We start from the raw sequence: 18,813 nt of genomic DNA, 5'->3' as shown, positions 1-18,813 counted from the left end.
GAATGGCATCCTGTCAGATTAAAAATGATACCACAGTTTGTCCAATTGCTATTGCTAGAAATTTTGCTATTATCTGATTGCTATTATCTTAAAAATATTAAACAGTAAGTATTTTTATATTTATAGTTTGCTATATTTAATTTATTGATTTTGGGGTCTCCCAGGCCCTTTCTGGCTATTCTTCATTCAAGAATTAGTCATAGTGTTAGAAATAACACATTATTTCTTTTTTTTTAAATTTTAAATATATATATATTTTGGTGTATAATTTTTTTTTATTAGTGAAACACCATGAGATACAGTTATAGACTTACAAATTTTTGTTCTTGGGTTTCAGTTATACAATGATCAAGTACCCATCCCTCCACCAGTGCCCATTTTCCACCACCGCGGGTCCCAGTATCCCTCCCATCCCCCATCCCACCCTGCCTCTGTGGCAGGGCATTCCCTTTTGTTCTCTCTCTCTCCTTTTGGGTATTATGGTTTGCAAGAGAGGCATTGAGTGGCAACCATGTTTGGTCTATAGTATACTTTCAGCATGCTTCTCCCATCCTGGGAGGATCCTCCCAACACCTTTATTTGGTGTTCCCTTCTCTATCTGAGCTCCCTTTTCCCCTAGCATGTGTGGCTGGCCTCCAAGCCATGGAGCAAAATTCCTGGTACTAATCTCGGCCACTCTTGGGTGTTAGTCTTCTATTTTGTTACTTAGAGATAACACGTTATTTCTTCTTTTTATGTTTTCTATACCTCCTGGATATTCTATGATGAACATAAGAAAGTGGTTCAAGGTAGACGCCCAAGAATGTGGTGCTGTTTGGGTTCTTTGGGGTTGGAGATCATCTGGGTCACCCCTGTTGTTACTGGGGGCTGGAGGTGGGAAGTACATTTAGGGTCACATTTGGTGATGCTTGAGTCCTCAGGGCTACACCCAGGAATTCTCTGGGGACCATGTGATTCCAGAATTGAACTGGGCGTGGCCATAAGCAAGGCTCGCACCTTTCTGTAATATCTTTCTAGTCCCTTTGTTCTATTTAATATCAACTCCAAAGGTTAACTTCATAGAGGATTTCCAAATTAAAAGGGATGTTTTTATTGCTCTTTATCTATTTCAATTTGTCTTTCTGTATAAACTTGAGTTACTAAATTACACAGAGTGACTTAATGCAATTTATTGTCTCTGAGTAATGAGGCTGAAGGCCAAGGTCAGGGTGCATAGCCAGGTTGGGGTGAGCGCTGGTTGTCTCCTGCCCTGCCGGCTGCCTGTCCTAGTGAGGGCCAAAGGAGGAGGAAGGCTCACGGGAGAGAGGGAGCACTGATGGGAGAGGATGGGAAGAGAGCTTTCCAGGGACTGTTTCAAAGGCATTAGCCCATCCTGAGGATCCTCGAACAGGGTACCCAAGTGACCTGACATAAGATTTATCCCCATGCACCCTCACACTGTGGATTTGGGGTGAGAGGAACAGAATTCAGTTAACAGCACAGTCAGGAGTTTTATCAGTTCATGTGACTACTCTATAACTGAATTGGTTTATGTAACCTAGCTTTTTTTTTTCCTCTTTGGGTCACACCCAGCAATGCACAGGGGTTACTCCTGGCTCTGCACTCAGGAATTACTCCTGGCGGTGCTCAGGGGACCATATGGTATGCAGGGAATCGAACCCGGGTTGGCCGCATGCAAGGCAAATGCCCTACCCGCTATGGGATGCTGGGAATGGGATGCGGGGAATCGAACCCGGGTTGGCTGCATCCAAGGCAACTGCCCTACCCGCTGTGCTATCGCTCCAGCCCCATAACCTAGCTTTTATTTGAGACAGTTTTCTACTTAGATCGTGTCTAATTTTGTTTAAAAAAATTCATCATTGTCATTGTATAGTGCATTGAATTTTCTTTCATGAGAATCCAAGTCTATGCCTCTTTAAATTATTTCTCAGTTTCTTATATATCAATAAATTAAAAAATATATGTGTTCTTAGCTTTTTTTTTCTTTTTGGGTCCCGCCTGGCAATGTACAGGGGTTACTCCTGGCTTTGCACTCAGGAATTACTCCTGATGGTCCTCAGGGGACCATATGGGATGCTGGGAATCGAACCGGGTAAGTCACATGCAAGGCATAGTGAGATTACTCCTGGCTCTGTGATGAGCAATCGGTCATGGTTGTGCTCAGGGACTATAAGCAGTGCCAAGGATTGAAGCCAGGTGATCTTTGCTTTACCCTCTGTACTATCTCTCTGGTTCCCTAGTCACTATTTTTATATTCGTTACAAATTTGTAGATTGTTCAAGAGTTGTAATTTTATGTTAAATATTTCTCATTTTAAAAACTAAATCATAATTCACTTATCACTTAATCACTTAATCCCCGTTATTCATCGATTTATTCGAGCGGGTGCCAGTAACGTCTCCATTCATCCCGGTTGCGTGCTAGCGTAGCCCAATGGTATCTGTTCGTTTTAGGAACATGTAGAGCCTCAAACCGATCATTTAGGGTCTTGACAAAGAAGTCTGACCATCTTATAGGTGGGCGTCCACGTGATCTTTTGATGTCTCGTGGAATCCAATCAGTAATGGCTCTAGTCCAGCGGTTGTCTGTAAACCTCATTACATGTCCAGCCCATCTGATTTTTGATGTCTTGGCAAATGAGACAGCGTCTCTGATTCTTGAGCGTTGACGAAGATCAGAACTCCGGATTCTATCTCTCATTTGAGTGAATCGTGATATTCCAAGCATAGTTCTTTCGATTCCTCTTTGAGAGACCCGAATAGTGTTCTCATCCTGTTTTCGTAGGGTCCAGGTCTCTGAGGCATATGTTAATGCAGGAAGAATAGTGGAATCAAAGAGATGTGCTCGTAGTTGGAGGTTCTTTGTCCTTTTAGTTATTTCTTCAATGCTCTTGAAGGCATTCCAAGCCGCTCTCTTCCTCCTGCGTAACTCAGGTGCCAGGTCATTCATCATGTTGATTTCTCGACCTAAGTATATATAACTGTTGCATTCGGAGATGGTGGTTCCGTTGAGAGCGAATGGAGTGTCAGGAACAAGGCTGTTTCTCATAAACATTGTCTTCGTAAGATTCAGCTGTAGTCCAACCTTTCCACACTCACGGTCAAAGTCCGCAAGCATTTGTGCCGCTTGGCTGATGTTTGGTGTTATTAGAACGATGTCATCAGCAAAGCGGAGGTGGTGTAGTTGCCGACCATCTATCTTCACTCCCATGTTTTCCCATTCTAGTCGTCGCATGATGTTCTCGAGGGTGGCACTGAAGAGTTTTGGTGAAATGGTATCACCCTGCCGAACCCCTCTCTTGATATGGATGATTACTTCTTTGTAGAATGGTGAGATCTTGGTAGTGAATCCGCAATAGAGCTCACGAAGGATCCTGATGTATTGAGTTTGTACGCCCTGATTGGCTAGGGCTTCCATGACCGCTTCTGTCTCAACAGAATCAAAGGCCTTCTTTAAATCAATGAACGTTAGACAGAGCGGCATCTTGAACTCCCGAGATACCTCAATGAGCTTGGTTATTGTGTGGATATGGTCGATGGTACTGAATCCTTTTCGGAATCCAGCTTGTTCACATGGTTGTCCTTCATCTAGTGTTCTGCTAATCCTATTCAGGATGACTCGAGTGAATAGTTTGTAGATGACAGACAATAGGCAGATTGGGCGATAGTTGCCAATGTCGTGGATGTCTCCTTTCTTGTATAGTAGTACAGTCTTGCTGGTTTTCCATTGGGATGGAACCTTGCATTCAGACAGGTAGCGTGTGAAGAGTCGAGCTAATGTATTGATGAGTACTGATGGTAAGTTCTTCAGGTGTTCAGGTCTGATCTTGTCTGGGCCAGGTGCTTTTTGTTTCTTTACCGACGAGATGGCATGTTGGATTTCGGAAGGGAGAACATTGGGAACGACATATCCATCATGTGGTATGTGGTATGTGGGCAAGTGGATGTGGCTATTAAAGAGATCTGAGTAGAATTCATGAATAATCTTCTCCATTGCCCTTCTGGAAGATGTGATAGATCCATCATGATGTCGGAGGGCAGTCATCTTGGTTTTGTAGTTGGTGAAGGACAGGCGGGCATTACGAATGTTTTTCCCAGCTTCTGCTGCATCTACCAGTACTGCTGCTCTCCTGTTTTTGAGGTCATCCTTGATGGCTTTTCTGCACTGTTTTGCCAGTTCGGACGTTTGCTTGTGGTTGCCTGAGGCACGTGCCACGCCACGTTGGCGAATAAGTTCAAGAGTGTTCGAAGAAAGACGGTTTTTTGTGGTTATCTCTCTCTTGGCATTCCTTGCACAATCATGGAGGTGCTGAATCATTCGATCGTATTCCTCATCAATGTTGTCAATGACGGCATCTTCCCATGTTGCTGCAACAGAGCCAAAGAGTTCCCAGTTGGTGGTTGTTCTGGGAGTCTTCTTCTTAAACCTTGCATTCTTTTCTCCTCGTTCTGTGAGGTAGAATTTTGCACGAAGAAGACGGTGGTCTGATCCCGTTTGGAATTTTGGGACAACAGCAACATCGGTTAGGCAAAACCGCCGATTGAATATGATGTGGTCTATTTCATTGTGGAACCGTCCATCGGGAGACTCCCATGTCCAACGTTTAGATTCAGCCTTTTGGAATTGTGAGTTACCATGGAAGGTTTTGGTTGACATGATGAACTCAGACAGTCTGTCACCTTGTTCGTTCCATTCCAGGCCATGGGTTCCGATGTGGAGTTCATCGACTGATCTTCTTGGTCCTATCTTGGCATTAAAATCACCGACAATGATCTTGTAGAAGGTGTGATCTTCTTTATAGAATTTCTCCAGCTCCATGTAGAATTTCTCAGTTTCTTTTTCACCATAACTGGATGTTGGTGCGTAGACAACAAAGATAGAAACTGCCGGTAGTGAGCCACATTTATTCAAGTGTAATCGTCCGATTCGGGTTGTTAGGCATTCAAATGAATCAATGCTCGTGACTAAGTTTGTGTTGACAAGGATACCGACACCACCGACGCCTCTTTTATCACATGTTCCAAGGAACAGTTCTTCTCCAGTGTCGAAAACAGCATGATGGGATTGATGTCTTCTCGTTTCGGTCAGACCAATGATGTCGTACTTGATCTTTCGTGCTTGTACCATAAGGTCTTCAATGGATGCAGCAGATGCCAGCGTACGAGCATTAAAAGTACAGACAATCATTTTTGTTTTTCTGCGTTTTGGCAGCCCATGTCTGCCTTGGTGTTTTATCAGCTTCTCCTTCCATATCCTTCTCGACTCTGCATAATCAGGGCTAGGGGAATGAGATCCATTTATTACTGGATTTGGCATATCAATTTGGTCTATTTGGCATAGATCACGGATAGCTTGCCAGGCTCTGCCATGTGGATTGGATATTTAAGGATATTTAAGGTATCCTGAAAATTATTAAATAAATAGTCGCGCGGCCGCGAATGCGGCCGCGCGCTCCCGGGAGCTTGTTGTGATAATCTTTGGATCCTGGCCTTTGTTGGGGTTACACGGCAGTTGGAGGGTGTAACTGTTTAGCTACTGACAGGTCCAGTCCCAAACCGTGCAGGCTTAGAGATCTCAGTCCCGGGTCCCACACACCTGGGTTCCTCTGCCAGTTCGGTTATGTCTGAGGCTTATCCAAGTGTGTGGAGAGTGGCTCCAGTAAGGCCTTGGTTGGGGCCTGGAAGTCTTCAGCTGTTGGGCCCTGGCGAGGATAGTCAGACACAGGGTAGGAGACTCTGCCTTGTGCTCTCCCGGGAGCTTGTTGTGATAATCTTTGGATCCTGGCCTTTGTTGGGGTTACACGGCAGTTGGAGGGTGTAACTGTTTAGCTACTATAATTATGTCATAATTAGGATATAAAAATAGAATTCCACTGACTATATAATCAGTGTTACTGCATGATTTTCCCCGCAGCATGTTCCACCCTTTTGAACGTGCAGTAGGGAACATGTTTCACTCATGTTCCATACTGGTGCCCCCCCCCCCCAAAAAAAAACAAAGCAAATAATAAAACTTTTCATAATAGCTGTCCCACTCCTTTTTTGGAACACCCCCCTCCCAAAAAAAAAACTTGCCATAAAATCTGTGAGGATTATTCAGTGAAATATTAGTTTGGAAAATCTTTAGTGTAGAGGGTTTCTATATACCCCACAGTCTTTTCCCTCTGTAATTAATTTCTTACATTAACATAGTAATTTGCCACAATTAGTACTAATAATGTGGATGCATTATTGTTATTAACTAAAGTCCATGCTTACCTCCGTCCCTTTCCAGACATCACAAAACCTTTAACCTTCATTTCTGGTCAGGCTCCTCTTGGCTATGACAGTTTCTCAGACTCATTTTCAATGATTTTGACAGTTTTGCCTAGTTTTGCTCTGTTATTTTGTAGGCTGCCCTTCAGTTGGGATTTGAGTTTGAGAGTTTTTAGTTCATTTGTTTGTTTTTGGTCTTGGGGCCACTGCCGGCAGTGCTCAGGGCTTACTCTTGGCTCTATACTCAGAAATTACTTCTGGCAATGCTTGGTGGGGTCGCCATATGGGATGCTGGGGATTGGATCCAGGTTGGCTGTGCAAGACAAGTGCCCTACCTGCTGTACTGTCACTCCAGGAATATTATGTGGTGTTGTTGTTCTTTTTATATCCCCATCATTATTAGACTGAGCCTGTGTGCTTTTGAATGGAAACCAGACATTGAAAATCCTCTTCTCACAGCATCTAAGATACAGGTTTATCAAGAAGGCTTACTACAGTTGAAGCCAAACTGGTTCACCTGGTTTATAGGAGTGTTTGTCAGGTCTCTCCAGGGTAGAATTAATCTATCTCGCCTTTTCTTTTTCCTTCCGTACCTGGTGGAAGATAATCTGATTGCACAATTTTTTAAAAATTGCCTTGAAGGTGAGCTCATTATCTAGCACCCGGAAACTTGTAGTCATTCAACTGCTTGTAGTCATTCAGCTCGATTGCTGCAGCTGTTCCGTGGTGGGTGTTGGCAGGAACTGAGTGTTCCTGTGGGAGAGGGAGAGGGCAGGTAGATCAGATGGCAAGAAAAGGATCATGCTGAGGGGCTAGTGAGGGGATGAATTCACCAGCAGCAGCCACGGCCATTCCCAGCTGCAAGCTGGAACAGCGGAACACAGAGGGGTTCAGGCCTCAGAGATGAAAACAGGTGGGGGTGATAGAATCCAGGTGACTGGCAGGCTGTGCACCTTAGCCCTGTGCTGCCTTACCTTAGGTTTGGAGAAGCACTGTCAGCAACAAAGAGGGGCAGTTTTTTTTTTAAGTCAAATAGAAACAGTTATTTTATATTTTCAGTGGGAAGAGTAAAACAGTCACCACTGTTTTAAGTAAATATTTGCTTTTTTTAATTTTGGGTCACACCTGGCGATGCTCAGGGGTTACTCCTGGCTCTGCACTCAGGAATGACTCCTGGCGGTACCCGGGGGACCATATGGGATGCTGGGAATCGAACCTGGGTCGGCCGCATGCAAGGCAAACGCCCTACCCGCTGTTCTATCACTCCAGCCCCATTAAGTAAATATTTGAACATAATGCAAAGACCAAGAATTCTTTTTTGATGGGTAAGAAAGGGGGGGGGCATGAACTGCAGGCTGGAGAGATGACAGGTGAGTACAGGGAATGATTGTTTATAGAGTAGAGGATGCTAAATACACCTCTCAGCACCCTCCTACTCACCCACCCACCTGGGTTGTGGCATGGATAGGGGTGGTGGTGGAACAATTGTAACCACAAATTTCCAGAGGGTCAGTGTGGACAATGCTCAGACTTCAAAGAAATATCAGAGGGGGTTCCTCATGGTATTGTGAAATTTATTTCCAGGAGCTGACCAGATTCCCATAGAAAATACTAGGGAAAAATTTCTCATGTGGGCTTTTCTTTCTTTTTTTTTTTCCTGTTTGGGTCACACCTGGCAATGCACAGGGGTTACTCCTGGCTCATGCACTCAGGAATTACCCCTGGCGGTGCCCGGGGGACCATATGGGATGCTGGGAATCGAACCCGGGTGGACCACATGCAAGGCAAACGCCCTACCTGCTGTGCTATCACTCCAGCCCCACCATGTGGGCTTTTCTTAGTGGCAAAGGGACTCTTTCCAGGTTAGTTTATGACTTCAGTACATGCCTCTCAGCAATGGGCAGCTTTAGCAAGCAGAAACCTCAGTAAGGACATTCCCACGGAGGTTTTGCAAGCTAATAGATCAGGGAGCCTTGTTTTATTTCCACAGAGGACAACTGTCTCTGACTCTCTTTCTACTTACTGGTTTTACTATTGTAGATGTAGTTTTGCCTTCTTTTGGATCTTTGTGGTGTATTGTTTTAACTTAGCAACAGTTTTGGACAGTTGCAATGTATGCAAACTGATAGATCATATAAACAACTTCAAAATTTAGAACTTATGAACGAAATTAAAGGGTTTGAAAAAGAAAAAACATTTAGTGACACATTGAAGATGTTGTTTTAATTACTGATGATGTCCAGGGCCTCTCACAGATGAGGCATGTGCTCTACCACTGAGCCGCATCCCTGGTCCCTGAAGTCCTTTATAAAAATTGAAGTTGTGGACTAGGAGATAGTAAAGCCGGTAGGACACTTGCCTCACACATGGACATATAGTCCCCTCAACCCTTGCTGAAACGATCCTTGAGCACAGAGCCAGGAGTCCTTGAGCACTGCTGGGTGTATGTGTCCCACTCCCCCAGTTTGGGGAAATTATTCCTCTGAGCACAGCCAGTAGTAAGCCCTGAGCACCACTGATGTATGCCCCGCCCACCCCCCCAAAGACAAAAAACTCCAAAACAAGTTAAAATGGTTTATGAACTTTTTGACCTGCTTTAATGAAGTAAACGTGGCCTTCTACAGAGGGAAGGAGGGAAGGATAATTAGGTCCATCTTATGATCTGTAGAAACTTGGCCAGAAGATTTGCCCTGCTGCAGTCTTTTGCTTCCTGTTTTGGCAGTTGATTACGTCTTGGCCACAGTCAGCTGTTCTCAGGGCACACTGCTTCCTCTGCACTCAGGGATCACTCCTGGCAGGCTCAGGAGATCATATCTGGTACCTGGGATCATACCTGGGTCAGTCTTGTGCAAGGCAAGGGTCTTACCCTCTGTACAATCTCTCCAGCCCCCCTGGCCTGAGTTTCCTGATGCTCCTGTCCCTGTGTATCCTCCTTTCCCAGTATTCAAGCACAACTACCATATTTGACAATTTTGGCAAGGGGAGTCTTTATAAATTATGGTGAGATGAAAGTTAATAAATCAAACATTTCAGGGACCTCTGAAGAGAGTTGTCTTCTTGTTGGGAGACAGAAACATCTGTTATTGGTTTGATCAGATGACATCAAGCACTTTCAGGGTGATATGGCCGTAGTGTTTCTTAAAAAACTAGAAATTGAATTTCCATATGAACCAGCAATACCATTTTTGGAAATATGCTCTGGGAGGGGGGTATGGAAACACAGTAGAAATGCTACCTACATTTATATGTTCATTGTAGCACTATTTATAATAGCCAGAATCTGGAAACAACCCAAGTGTCTGAGAACAGATGACTGGATAAAGAAACTATGGTACATCTACACAATGGAATACTACACAGCCACCAGGAAAAATGAAGTCATGAAATTCACTTACAATTGGATGGATATGGAGAGTATCATGTTGAGTGACATGAGTAAGAAGGAGAGGGACAGATATAGAATGGTTGTACTCATTTGTGGGACATAAAAAATATAGTATGAGACTAATACAGTAGAAGCATGGGCTAGGAGGATTGATCCACACTTGGTACTGGTTTTGAGTTTTGAGAATCACTTAGGTTAACAGCGATATCTGTGGGCACAGGTGTTGGGTCAGAATTATTTCTGGCTGCTATTGAGGGAAGAGAGTGGGTTAACCACTAGTGCTTTTCATTTGCCTCTTAAAAACCACTGAACAACAGGACAAAACTCTAGTGAATGGTTGCATACTAGTTAATCAAATTGTATATTAATAAAAAAGATTAACTACTTTTAAATGTGAATTTAGCAAAGTCAGAGGAGACAAAACTTGTCTTCAAAAATTGTTAAAATAGATGCAGATTTAATCTGTTCTCAGCAGTATTCTTTTCTTTTTCATAGCGTCTTATTATAATTTAAATTTTATTCTTATATAGAAATGTGTCTGTGCTTAAATTCCAAGGCAGTAAGAGCAAGGAGGTTATAAATATTTTTGTGAGCAAGAACTTTGGTGGCTTTGCCCTCGCCATTAGAGTTGAAGCAGTCACTGATTCTTAGCTAGGTGGTAAGGAACTTACAACTCATTAATATATAGTGTATTTACAGAATTTTTGACACTTTTGACTAGAATCTAAGTTAGGAAAGTATTTGTTGTTACCTAAAGAAGAAATCTTATACTCCTTGGTCACCTAATTTTTCTTTCTACTGCCATGTTATAAAGAGAATTGGACATTGAGTTCTTTTGTGTCTGACTTTTTAGGTTCTCCTATGGTTTGTAATACAGGTACTAAGAGGCCATCATGTTTGGCCCATAGTCTACTTTCAGCACACATCTCCCATCCCCAGTGATCCCTCCAACCATCATTTACTTAGTGGTCCCTTCTCTATCCCAGCTGCCTTTCCCCCCAGCACTTGAAGCCAGCTTCCAAGCCATGGAGTGATCCTCCTTGCCTTATCTTTGCTGTTCTTAGGTGTTGGTCTCCTATTATGTTACTTTATATTCCACAAATGAGTACAGTCATTCTATAAAAAGCTAACGATCTTAACTTTGATCTATACCAGTGAAGCTATCCATTTTTAGATGCATCCTGGTTTCGTGGATGTTATGCAATGGAAAAGCATGTGCCCGAGAGTCCAGTTAATGGACATAAAGTTCTCTTAAAAATCCAGGGGAAGTTTATCCCAGTGTTTCCCACCCTATAGTTTCTACTTGAATTGCTAATTGTATATTTCTTACTGTTAGATTTCTTTTTAAAAGTCTGCTATTAATGTGGGATCTTCCACAACGAGAAGTTCTTTATTAAACGAGGGTGTGTATATGCATATTTTCTGTTAAGATATAGGCGTTCTCTGAATACACTTTTTAACTATGAGAAGTGATGAGAATTGGTACCTCTGAGGAGCGTTTCAGAGCATCCCTTTGGTAGAATTGAAGGAGATTGGTGGAGGCTGAAAACTTGATGTTGTTGATGTCAAAATGAGTGATCTGTGAATCCCAATGGCCAGAGACCTTGTTATTAAAATTTTTCTCTCAGCAGGCTCAGGAACACTTCAGCCTTGTGGCAATGTCTGTTCCCTTGTGTCTGAAAGTTAGAGATTCCTCAGTTCCCAGTGTGACTTACAGTCTTCCTTTCTCAGTGACCTTTGAGATGTAGCTACTGCTTTGTGTGGGGCCATAGTGATAATGCTAACAGGATATAGGTCCAGTTATCATTTATTTAATCATGCTGGATTAAACTGGATGTTTCACAGACATCTTAATTTATATGTCCCAAGAACTGAGTACTGAAAGTGATAAAGGGATATACATGATATCATGTCAGTATCTGTATTGCAAACCATAGTGCCCAGAAGGGGCGGGGGGGGGGGTGGGCGGGAGAAGGAGAAAGGAGGGAGGGAGGGAATAGAGGGAGGGAATAGAGGGAGGGAGGGGGAGAGAGACAGAGACAGAGAGAGACAGAGACAGAGAGAAACAGAGAGAGGGAGGGTAGGAAAGAAAGGGGGGAAGGAGGAAAAAGTGCATACCATAGAGGTAGGCTGGTAGGGAGAGTGATGTGATGGCAGGAGGGAACAGGGAACATTAGTGATGAGAAATGTACTCTGGTGTTGGAATGGGTATTCAGTGTATGACTCAAATCCATCATGAACAACTTTGTAACTGTGTAATGTAATGGTGAATCAGTTAAAAATGCAGCCCCCAAAACCTGTATGTCCTTACCTTAAACTAAGAAGCTTCTGCACCTCAAAAGAAACAGTGACCAAAATCCAAAGACAGTCTACAGAATTGGAAAGGATATTCACCCAATACCCATCTGATAAGGGGTTGATATCAAGGATACACAAGGCACTGGTTGAACTCCAAAAGAAGAAAACATCCAACCCCATCAAAAAATGGGGTGATGGGGGTATGGTGCCACCAGCAGGTCAGTCTTTACCTGTGAGGCGAGTGCATCAGCAGCCTGATGGCAACGTCAGGCCTTCAGATACCCCAAAATTGCTGCTGTGCCTTTGGCCACATCCCAAAAACTTGGCAAAGATTGCCAAGAAAGTAAACAGCCAAAAGTTAGGTATGTGGGAAACACACCCACAAACCACCTCTGGCTCAGCTATATAATTGGAGGCATGGCCTCTCTGGATCCTGATTGAACTGCTTAATGGCCATGATCCCAGAGACTCAGAAACGAATCTCAGAACCCAAAGGCTTTTGGCAGAAATGTGTACTGTTCCTGCAGTAGGTTACTGGTGCTGGGCCACTCCAGGTGAGAATAGATTTCATGCCTTGGTCTGTTCCCCCTGGTGGCCTGGTGACCGCCATCCTCCAGAGGTCACTGGACAGTCAGGTTTGGACCTGCAGTGAGGAGACATGTGGGGCATCACTAGATGGGGGTGGAACCGGCCCTGTCCTCCCCATCCCAATGAGACCCCGAGTCGCCGCCTACTAACGGCCTTTCTGCCTCCTGATCAAGCTGATTAATGGCCATGATCCCAGAAACTCAGAAACAAATCTCGAAACCCAGTGGCTTTGGGCAGAAATGCACCTGGACCTCATACAAGGTGGCCGCCGTCTCAGAGCTTATTAGAAAGCCAGGTATGAGCTGGTGGTGAGGGGGCAACTGCAGTCTCATGGGAAGGGAGGCTATACTGGCTCGTCCTTCACACCCTACTGAGGTCACGAGTTGCCCCCCATGAGCGGCTCTCTGGCACAGTCATGGCTCCAGAGGCAAAAGGACTTAATCCAGAGCCCGGCAGCTTGTGGCAGAAAAATGAATGGACCATGTGTTAAACTATGGCACCACGCCTCCCCAGGAGGGAAAGGGTGTTGCTCCCTTTCACCTCCTCTCCCTCCCCCGCAGCAAGGTGGCCGCTATCTCAGAGCTTATAGGAAAGCCAGGTATGAGTTGGCGGTGACGGGGCAACTGCTGTCTCATGGGAAGGAGGGTGGTACCAGCTCGACCTTCATGCCCTACTGAGGTGGTTCTTCGGCACAGCCATAACACCATACGCACAGAAACAACCAATCTCATAATTATCTGGCTCTTTGCAGAAATCCAATATCGCATGGCCGCTATTGCGGCTGCGAGACATTTTATGATTCTCATAACCAGCTATAGAAAACAAAGTATTTCACAATGCCTTTTCAGCAATTCTGATTGTTGGGGGGGGATTCTAAACAATAATGGTGCATCTTTTGTCAAAATAACGAATGTAATCAATGTAGAGATGAGTTAAGTAGAAATCATCTGCCTTACAGGCATTGGGAGGGGTGGGAGGGGGGTATATTGGGGTTCATGGTGGTGAAAAAATGAGTACTGGTGAAGGGAAAAGTGTCTAATCATTGTATGACTGAGACTTAAACCTGAAAGCTTTGTAACTTTTCCCACAGTGATTTAATAAACAAATATAAGAAGAAAAACTAAATAAAATTATGAGAAAATAAAAGTAAGGTGGAGTTCATGCCCAATTCAATCAGCTAATCAGTGGCTGAATAAATAGTAGTATTCCTACATTAAAAAAAATGGGGTGATGAAATAAACAGAAACTTTCTCAAAAAAATCCGAATGGCTAAAAGGCACATGAGAAAATGCTCTACATCGCTAATCATCAGGGAGATGCAGATCAAAACAACAATGAGATGTCATCTCATGCCACAGAGACTGGCCCACATCCAAAAGAACAAAACCAACTGGTGTTGGCGTGGATGTGGGGAGAAAGGGACTCTCCTTCATTGCTGGTGGGAATGTCGACACTGTTCAAAATCTAGAAAAAACCCGAGTGCCCTAGAACAGATGACTGGTTAAAGAAACTTTGATACATCTACACAATGGAATACAATGCAGCTGTTAGAAAAGATGAAGTCATGAAATTTGCACAAAAGGGGTTCTACATGGAAACTATCATGCTAAGTGAAATGAGTCAGAAAGAGAGGGACAGACATGAAAGATTGTACTCATCTGTGGAATATAAAGTAACAGAATGGGAGACTAACATGCAAAAATAGTTGAGATAAGTACCAGAAGTTTTGCTCCATGGCTTGGAAGTGGGCAGCACATGCTGAGGGAAAAGGCAGCTTAGATAGAGAAGGGAACACCAAATAAAGGGAACAGCATGCTGTTCGGGATGGGAGATGCATGCTGAAAGTAGACTATAGACCAAACATGATGGCCACTCAATACCTCTATTGCAAACCACAACACCCTAAAGGAAAGAGAGAGCAAAAGGGAATGCCCTTTCACAGAGGCAGGGTGGGGGAATGGGAGGGTAACTGGGATCATTGGTGATGGAGAATGGGCACTGGTGGAGGGATGAGTACTTGATCATTATATAACTGAAACCCAAGCATGAAAGTTTGTAAGTCTACAACTGTACCCCATGGTGTTTCACTAATAAAAATTAAATTAAAAAAAAACTATGTTTCAAACTGGATTCTTGGTATCTTCCTCTTTCCTCTCCTTCCCACTGCTCTCTTCCTCTCCTTTCCCTCCCCTCCCCCCTCACTTTCTCCTCTTTTATGTTTGAGCCGCATTTTGGCTATGCTCAGGGCTTATTCTTGGCTCTTTGCTCAGGAATCACTCCTGACAGTGTTCAGGAAACCATTTGTGGTGCCAGGGATCAAAGCAGGATTGACTGTGTGCTAGGGCCTTCTGGCCCTCATTCTTCTGAAACAGTTTCTTCCAATCTTCCAATCTTCCAGTCTCTGTAAGTGTCTCCACTCACTTGCTTAGGGATTGTTTTGTGAGAGATCAGCTTTGATTTATTCCCTTCTCTTTAACTTCTTTAATTACAAGTCTAAGGATTTCTTTCTTGATCAATTATTTCCCGTCTGTTCACTTTTCTCTCCTCACTGTTACATTTTTCCCGGAATGCTTTTAGGATCACCTAATGTGTATTCTTGTTTCTTTGGCTCTATCTCTCTCCTACATCTTATTCTCCTTTTAGCAGCCTGGGCGATCTCATTTTTAAATAAATTTTAATATGAAAAATTCAAATCACAGAAAAAGAGCAGAGCAACTTTCAAACGGAAGGAACTCTTACGTTCTCATCATTCACCTTCGACACTTCTCAACTCAAGCCAGTTTTATTTCATCTGTAATATGTCCTTTGGAATTTGGAATTATTTGGAATCAGGTCTTAGGCATAATTTATTTCTACCTCTAAATATTTCACTGTGTGCTTCTTAAAAACAAAGATGTTCTCTTACATAATTCAAGTCCTGATACCAAGTTCCATCTTCCATATCCAGATCTCCAGAGAGGGGAGCAACATTAGAGATTAATTCCAGTTACCAAATGGTCAGTGATTGCACAATCATGTGAAGAGGCCACCACGAAAGTCCTCAGATAAAGCGCTTTCCAAGAGCCTCCAGGTTGGGAACTACAGTGTTCTCATGTGCCATTGTGCTGGGCCCTGAGCTCCATGAGGACAAAATCTCCCTTGTCTGGAATTTCAACTTACTATCTGCTTGTCTGACTGTTCTGTATTGTTTAGCATCCTTTGTAATAAATTGGTGCTTTAATGAGTCTATAGGTTTCCTAAGTATTGTGAGACATTTCAGCACATTAATAGCCTCCTCCCGTCCCCCTCCCTACCAGGAGCCTAGACCTCTGATTTATAGCTAGCTGGTCAGAAGGACAGGTCAGGTGGTCAGCAGGCCTAGGCTCGCATCTCATCTAAAATTGTACTCTTGGAATACTGAGTCCATAACTTTGGTACTCTTGTACTCTTGGAATACTAAGTCCATAACTTTGGCACTATTGGGAGACTGAGCCCTTAATTTTGGTGTCTGATGCACTCTTTGCATAGAAAGTATCAGAACTGAGTTGAATTCTTGGACATCTGCTGTGTCCAAGAATCATATGTTGGTGTGAAAATTTTCTACCCATATACTTGTTGGAAATTGGTCTTAGGTCACCGGTGTATTTCCACCCTGTTGTAAACAGAATACCTGCGATTTCATTTAGATCTCACCCAGATAATTCAGTCAGGTATCCTGATCTCAAGATTCTTGATACAATCATACCTGTAGAGACTCTTTCCTCATGTTAAATATTTTTAGAGTCCAGAGATTAGGACCTTAATACCTTTGGAGCTATCCATCCAGCACAACTAAAATAACATATATGCAAGAGCAGTATACACATACATATTTTGTTTGGGGTTGCTTATCTCAGTATGCTAGGATCACAGAGTTTACAATTTCAGGGTGCCAGAGTGATAAAACTATGGGTACGGTGTTTACCTTGCACTTAATAAACCTGTGTTTGATTCCCAGCATCCCATATGGTCCCCGCCCCCCACCCCTCCCCCTCCCCAGCGGCATCAGGAGTAACCCCAGAGCATTGTCAGGTGTGACCCAAAAAACCAAACCAAGCAAAACAAATTTCAAAAAGTTTCCATACCTATTTACATTGCCATTATTTTTTTTTGGGAAAGATGTTCAGAAATATAAAGTTACTTTATATTGATCAGAAAATATAAAATTAGGAAAGAAAATTTAAAAAAATGATTAATTTTCAGACCAGTTTTAGGTTTTCAGAAAGGTTGAGAGGATAGTATAGTGTTTAATCTAGATCCAGTAATCATAAGTGATCATTTATGACAATGAGTCAGCTTTAATAATTATCATTAAGGTTCATGCTTCATTCTGATTTACTTAGTTTTTTAAAAAACAAATTTTCTTAGAGAAATGTGTGTGTGTGAGAGAGAGAGAGAGAACATATCACAGTAGTGATGGAGGCAACAGAGAATTTACATTTACTTAGTTTTTATGTAATTGGCCATGATAGGTTTTTTTGTTTGTTTGTTTTTTTGTTTTTTTGGGTCACACCTGGCGATGCTCAGGACTGACTTCTTGCTCTGTATTCAGGAATCACTCCTGGTGGTGCTCTGGGGACCATATCGGTAGCTTGGAATCAAGCCCAGGTCAGCCGCGTGAGCCTATAGCTCCAGCCCCAATTGTTTTTTTTTTTTTTTTTTTTTTTTTTTTTTTTTTTTTTTAGGTTTTTCCTTCTTTTTAATAACCTTGACCATTTTGGGAGTTTGAATCCAGATATTTTATATCCTGCCCCTTTTACAGTAATTGTTCTGGGTTTTGTTCTCGTGGTAAGAATGGGGTCATGGTGATGCTTGGAGGGCTTGCTCAGGATAGAGATTCGTGCTGAAAGTGGTCTATGAACCAAATATGATGGCCACTCACCTGTATTGCAAATCGTAACACCCAAAAGGAGAGACAGAGTAAAATGGAATGTGCTTGCCATAAAGGCAGAGTGGGGAGTATGGGGTGGGAGTGGCGGGAGGGATACTGGGAACATTGGTGGTGGAGAATGGGCACTGGTGGAGGGAAGAGTATGTATGAAAGATCCTTGTATGACTGAAACGTAATCATGAAAGTTTGTAAGTCTGTAACTGCATCTCCTGGTGATTCATTAAAAAAAAGGGGTAAAAAAATCGGGTCATGGAAGGAACGCATTAGGGAAGGTGCATTTTCATTACACATGTCTAGGGTCTATACTGTTGACATGGTTTAGCACTGTTGATACTGACCCCTGTATGGGAGGAAATGTGTTTGTCAGTTTCTCCACCGTAAAGTCTCTCGTCTTGGGGAGGGGGTGTTTAATCCCCCTTAGTGCTCTCTGCCTCCTACATGAAGGCAGAGAATCTGCATATATTGTTTGCATTTGTGAGGTTGGATTGCATTGAGATGATCACGTGTCAAAAATTTGATCAAATTGTTATATCACTTCCAGTGTTTACAAAGGAGACTTGTTTTAACCTTGGTGACATTCTAAATGTGGGTAAATTACTTTTAGCTTGAAAGATTTCTTTATAATTCACCAGTTTGGGGATTTCTGAAATTACCTGCTTACTTTTCATACTTTCTCAAAGGTTGTTGAGAAACAAATTAGACCAGTTATTTTCTTACAAAGTACATATTATTTGCAAAAAACCAAAGCTGCACTTAAGGTTGCATTGACATAGGAAACATGAATATGTTATTTATATCAGTGAGAAAATGTGGGGGTGAAAAACACACTATTATTAATTTTGCAGTTGGCCTTGTCATTCTCTTTTTTTGAGAAACCCTGATCTCTACAATGCCAGATCTTTCGCATAATTTCAAGGTGTTCATTGTAGTTTTCTTTGAAGCAGTTTAATACCTATCACATATATTGTTTAGCAAAGGGATATGCTTCCCTGCTGGCCTGTGAGCTCCACGGACCATGTGTTCAGCTTCATACTGCGTTCATTGTGCCCAGATCTAAGGGTTTGACTGTCCATTGCATATTATGTCAACTCTTTTAGAAATAGCAATGGTTAACAGTCATATTTAGAAGTAAATGATCATAACAATGCTTTGTGGGAAAGTTAGTTTACAAATTTAAATAGTTTTAAAGGAAAAAAGTATATCCATATTGATGGTGTATATATATATATATGTATGTATGTATATGTACATGTATATGGAAAAGACAAAGTAAATTTAGCAGAATGTTACCATGTTATCTCTGGGTTAGGGCAGTATTTTGTTTTGTTTTCTTCATGTCTCCCAGGAATTTATTATTTTATAATTAGGAAATATCAGAA

At 42.6% G+C, this 18,813-nt stretch overlaps 1 protein-coding gene across 1 annotated transcript in view; it reads left to right on the top strand.

Annotated features, from left to right (window-relative positions):
- Positions 1–18,813, top strand: part of TTC39B (tetratricopeptide repeat domain 39B) — a 133,185-nt gene that overhangs the window by 38,751 nt on the left and 75,621 nt on the right. The gene's annotated exons all lie outside the window — the stretch shown is intronic.

The sequence above is a fragment of the Sorex fumeus genome, unplaced genomic scaffold, assembly GCF_029834395.1.
Source record: "Sorex fumeus unplaced genomic scaffold, SorFum_2.1 ptg000034l, whole genome shotgun sequence".
In the NCBI taxonomy this organism is placed as follows: domain Eukaryota; kingdom Metazoa; phylum Chordata; class Mammalia; order Eulipotyphla; family Soricidae; genus Sorex; species Sorex fumeus.
This window is presented reverse-complemented; position numbering and strand designations above follow the sequence as displayed.